Source organism: Pelmatolapia mariae, linkage group LG5, assembly GCF_036321145.2.
Source record: "Pelmatolapia mariae isolate MD_Pm_ZW linkage group LG5, Pm_UMD_F_2, whole genome shotgun sequence".
NCBI lineage: Eukaryota > Metazoa > Chordata > Actinopteri > Cichliformes > Cichlidae > Pelmatolapia > Pelmatolapia mariae.
The window spans coordinates 10,007,170-10,013,206 of record NC_086231.1 but is presented as its reverse complement, the minus strand read 5'-3'; positions in this window follow the sequence as shown (position 1 = coordinate 10,013,206).

The window sequence follows — 6,037 nt, the reverse complement described above, 5'->3', positions numbered from 1 at the left end:
AGAAATTCTTAACAATGTCAATTCAACTCTCATTACCAATCATAAACAGAAGCCTTTGTGCATGGTGACAACCTGTCTGCTCCTGGAGGGCATCATGTCTTCCTCACTTTAGGATAACTGGCAGTGATCGCTGAGCATGCAAGCACTGTCTCATATTAACTGGTTCCAATTAGCTGAACAATTGCCCAGAGCTGAAACCATCCCTTAAATGAAAGTGTTGAAGAGAAAAGGGTACGGGCCTGGAAGTTAACATTTGACACAGCATCTTTTCTTTTTCGAGGCAAATGAGTCAGCACGAGCCGTAAAGGTTTTGCTATATTTAGCTTCTTTTGCTGCCTTATTCCTAGGACTCCCGTATTCAGAGCAAGCATGTGTCAGAATACTTTGAATTCAACAGTGTGTCTGTAGTGCAAAAAATTACAAAAACAAGTCATCTCTCTAGCCACATTTCCTTCAACCTATCTTTAAATTCTAGCTGCAGTCTATTTGTTTGCATGTGTAAACAGTCAGGTGGGTTATTATTCTTGTCAGTCCTCTCTGGAGAGATGCATAGTCTCCCCTGCAGCTTCCTCCCTGCTTGGATAATCCAAACAGATGTGGACTTCCCTCAATGGCCCCCATCAGTCCTTTGGCCCCTCTCACATCGACTAATCTCAGCCATGCCTGTGATAGCAGAGAGTGCACCATCTGCTCTCCTCCAACCCTCTTTGAGATGGGCAGACCTCCACATCTGGACCCCTGCCTGCCCCGCCTGCTTTTTCTTCTTTTATCCCCTCTGTATACTGTCACTATCACTCACATAGAGTGCAACGAGGATTTAAGAGCTCATGAGGCTTTATAGTTTTAATATATCAATGTCACAATCAGTGAGCAGTGGATTTTAAACTAATCTAAAGTTAAGTGTTCCAGCAATTTTCTTTAAAATACGTTGAAAATATAAGGAAAATTTGTCTTTTATCTTTGAATATTTTATAAAATAAAAGGTCTGATTGGTATATATTTTATCACATGGAGCCTAAAAATAGTTATATTTTTTAACAACTAATCCTAACAGACCTCTGCTACTGTATGATGCAAATAAGTAAAATGAAGGAAAGATTTATATTTAAAGATATCTTTCTTTAAATTTTAAAGTGTTTCATTGTTATAGTCTTTGCACAATGAGTTATCATGATGTATTATTTTTTAGGCTTTTTTAACACAGCTGGCTTTTAATGAATGTCAATTAACTTTAATGAATCTGTTTTGAACTTGACAGTTAATAACAATACAAACAGAATTTAAAAACAATAGTCTTGATTCAAAGTCAGGCGGCATTCATGCAGGCTTTCAAAACTGCACTCACTAGTCCATTACGAACTTTAACAGCAGTTAATAAAGGAGCCTTTTTTTTCTGACACAATCATTAACATTCATGTTGTGTTTCAACATGCAATGAAAAATGATTGTCAGTCAGCTTCTTGCAATTAGCGATAGAGGATCCATTGATTTAATGGCACTACTCTTCGCTATGTAATGAACACTAAAATGATCCAACGCTCAAGGCACAAACAGAAACCCTGATTGATAGGCTTTTATTTTGTTGTTGCGAGAAAAAACACTCTCTTTTGTTAATTAAACCATTAACAATAGAGGCTCTTGTGAGCTGATTCTAATTAACCATTAAAATCAAGTGTGTAATTATTCATATATCTCATCTTAACACCCTTTTAATTTCCCTTGCAGGATTAATATACAAACAGTTAACCTAGCTAGGACATATTAGCACTGTTATTATGAAGTGATTTATTTATTTGATGTGCAAACTGCCAATAGCCTGCAGACTATATTATCACTGTCAAGGATAAATTGGCAGACACTGTTGCGCCAGGTATTGATTAAACCATTCATCTGTATCATCACCTCCAGACACACAATAGGAAAACATTTAGACACCCTAATGAAGTCCTTGAGGTTTCGTTTTTTTTTTTATGTTTACCACCAACGTGTCCCCTTACTACCCCCACGTTAACTGTTCCAGTGAGGGAGAGCAAACAAAGCTGACGTTCCTAATGGCTTCTCCACCCTTTAAAAACACTGAACATGAGCTCAGAGACCAGCAGGAAACTTATGAAGCATGCGCACAGGTCTCATTGTTTTATCCATCAGCAACTATTCATCCCATTGTGGGTGACTTCACAGGGAGAACAGCCCTGTTGCCAAAAAATGAACACTCTTGCAACCTTGACATTCATGATGTTGTGAAAGGGTTTGTAAACAGTGAGGACGTAGCACTGAGTGATGCCAGGAGGAAAACAAATGTGGTCTGTCTCCAGTCTTCTTTTCTCTGTTCCATTTGCTTTCTAACAATTTGTTGCTCTCTCAACCTAATCCATCTTTTAGCCCTAAGTAGGCCATATGGACGCCTATATTTATTTATAGCACACCTCTAAAATAACTCTTCTCTCTTTTATATATGTTTTATATATAGTATATGTTACTATTAGCATTTCTTAAATTATTTACATTTGATGACACATTATATAGCATGACACATGACACTTAGTGTGGCTCTTAGTGAAATATGACACATCTTTTATGTAAAAGAACGTCATCATTCAGTGTTCAGTTTGCTATTCTTCTCTTTTCTTTTTAAGTTAGCGCCACTTCTTTGTGTCAGAGGTTTTTGTAACTGGCATCTGAATTGCATGTGTGAGAATCCATGACAAGCATTTAGCTCTAATTGCAATCCTTCAGCTGGAGCATATTGTTTCAGTGTCTTAGTCTTTTCCATGTAGGACAAGTATTATATTACAAACATGTTAAATGAGTAATCGGAGATCCATCCAGATTTTGATAGACAAATCGTGACTTCAGCTGCTTGCAGCCTTGTTTTCTGGTGGCATAACTTAACTGCAGGCACTAAAAGTACATGTATCTGCTACCACTAGTGGTGCTTCATGCAAATGTAGTATTTTGTAGAGAATTTGATTAATGTGGTACATATTGACCTCATTAGGCCCCAAGTGAGTCAGGTTGAGCGATGCTAAGATCCATTCCCTCCTGCCACTTGGCGCTACCAGCTTACTCTTCCCCTCATTTATCTTTAATGTGTTTGCTGTGCTGGATTAATTTCTCCAGTTCAACACACATCAATCACAGGGTGATATCACTCCCCGCTTGGTGATTACAGTAAACACTTTTTTTCCATTATGCACTAATGTCCACTATATTGAAAATGGCTCGTTTTTACACAGCTTTTTCAGTTATTTTTGATTTGGCCTTATATTTTGGAGTGTAAAAAAATATTGCTTTTTTGATCTGTTCATCTGACAACTGTTTGCACTGACTATAAAGAGAGTGCATAACACTTTTATCACAAATATCAAAAATAACAAAGCAGATAAATCTGATTCTTTTGAAAGACATTAACTCAGCCCTAATTTTAACAATGGTGCATAATAGAACTTTGCTCTTAATGAACGTAAGGAAGCAGTATTTCTTTCACCATTCATTTATCATGTTTCACTCTTAATATTTACACATTTATGTTTTTTTCTCTATACAAAGAATACAATTTGAGGGTAATTGACTCAGCCAGCCTGCCAGCCTGTGTTTTGGTGCAGTGGATGAGCAGTTCGCCAGGAGTATGCATTGATGCTCATGGCTGCCCACGGCTGCGTTGTCCCTGATTCACCTCTCACCCTCTCTGCTTTGAATGATATTTCAAAGCTTCTGTCAAAGTGTGACTGGGCAGTGGCAAATACACATCATCACTACACTGTGGATTACTCTGACATTATGTTTTAAACAACATTGCAGTAGCAGTAGCAATTCCTATTTACACTACTTTGTTCAAATGCATGAATACTGTTTCGACTATTTCTTTAATTTGGCAGGTGAGAATGGAGGATGGAAGTCAGGTGGCAGACAATCATACTAAAATGCCAAGAGTAGCAGCTGTTCAAATTTCTCTTGACCACATTATTTTTCATCTTACCACTGGGGTGCACCAGAGTCAGAAATGTGTGCACAATGGTAATGGGTTTCATCAGACTTGCTAAAAGAGCACGTGAGATATTTTACACATGAGGGTCAGCTCATGTGTAAAAGAGGAGGGAGTAGTTTCTGTTAAGTCAGGCAGTTGCATAATGTCTCCCTTTTCTCTAGAAGGCGCTGTCTAAAGTAGAAAAAACTCTATGATGTCATCAGAGGATTAAAATCAGGATCTATCTGCATCTGGTGCTTCAGTTCTGATCATTTTTTTAAAGCCGTTTTCACACATGAGTTCCACACAATATCAGTATAACCAGGTTGGACAATGTCGAGAAATCCTCATAATGGGAAATAGTTCAGTTCAGTCCATACATGCTCACTTCTGAGTATGTTTGGTTTAGTCGAGACTGCTGGCTGTGCAGAGCACGCAGGAGGTGGGACACATGACACCCACTTCCTCACTGTGAAGTCACCAAAAATTTACCCGCCTTATTCTGACATACTCACAACTGGACATCATAAAGACTTTTTAGTGCAAAATTTAATTGTACTAGACACTGTGGTTATTCAGCAATTTTGGCAAATCTTAGCTAAATAAATAACAGCTGCAGTGCGAGAGTGCAGTGCAGAGGAAATATTCAAGGCAAATTAAAGTTACTGGTTAGGGAAAAAGAGGAACATTCTGAGAATCAAAGTGAAGAGTAAAGGTAGGATAAAGCATGAGAAGGTGACACAGCGTTTGATCTAACACCACCATTTTCTCTTTCACACTCATCTCCACTAAGTCCCCACTTCTGTGAACTCTGTGAACATTCAGCATCAGTTACACCAACAGAGAAACTGATCACACAGGGCTCCTTTGAACTTTGCAACCTGACCCACTGCTGCCCACTCCTTCCAAAAACCTTAACTCCACTGTAAGTCACCAGACCATTATTCATTCAGTGCTTCCTCTCTGGGGGTTGGCTTACTTTCCTTTCTATCCTGCTCACTTCCTGACTTTGTGGGTCACGAACAGACAGTAAAGAAAGACGCAGAGATAGATATCTAAATTTAAAAAATACACAAATGCTTCTTTTCCAAAACAAATTTCACCTACGTCATTTGCTTAAATAATTTATTACCATGTAATCTTTTGTCATAATTGTTAAAATTGAAGCTACTCTTATAGCCTACAGTGATCGTACATCTAACGTGTAGTGAAGCAGCTGTAACTATTGCTGAAAAAGATCAGTGATCCTTCCATGTTTGATGGCATTAATATACTCAGTGATGATAGGGGTGGGAGTGAAAGTCTAAAATGGGTTTACAGGGACACAGCGCTGCAGACATTCTTTTTCTTTTTTCTTTTTAGATGCCAGGTCCAGTTAGCTGATGCATGGAAAGAGAGGCGAGGCAGTCGCACACTGAGGGCCAAGCTTCCCAGCATCCCTCCCTCTCCCTGTTCCCGCCTCGGCGTCCAAGAGCTCGGGCCTCCGGCTGTGTAGCCATGACAACCAAATGAGGTAAATGGTTGCAGGAGAATCCTCATCACGACCACCTTCACAGCACTTCTTTTCAGTGTAGCATGAATGTAGTATGTACAAGTCTTTCCCGCATTCTGCTCTGTATCCAGTGTAGTAATTCCCATTTGGAGTCACAATAAATGAATCTCAGCTCATTCTTTTCTGCAGTATAGCATCCGCCTGCTTTCTGTCAAGCTAACATTACACGCCCCAAGGGTTGTTTTTATCCCATTATTCTCTTCAGATGGCTTTAAAAAAACATTATCTTGTTAGACTGTATAAGAGATTCTCACAAGAGAACATGACAAAGGCACATGCTGGGGAAAATATGGAAAAATGAATCATGAGTATGAGGGATCAAGAAAATGCAAACCTCTGTCATCCAAAGAGGTTACTCCTTTGTGCCGTGCATATAGAGGGAAAAAAAGGCTGCAAAAAAGTAGTAAAAGTATGGAATTGCATTGCATGTTGAGTAACCCTCCTGACTTTTTTTTTTATCCTTTCATCATATTGCACAATTGTCCAAATGCAGAAAGCTCACACTGACAGATACTGTA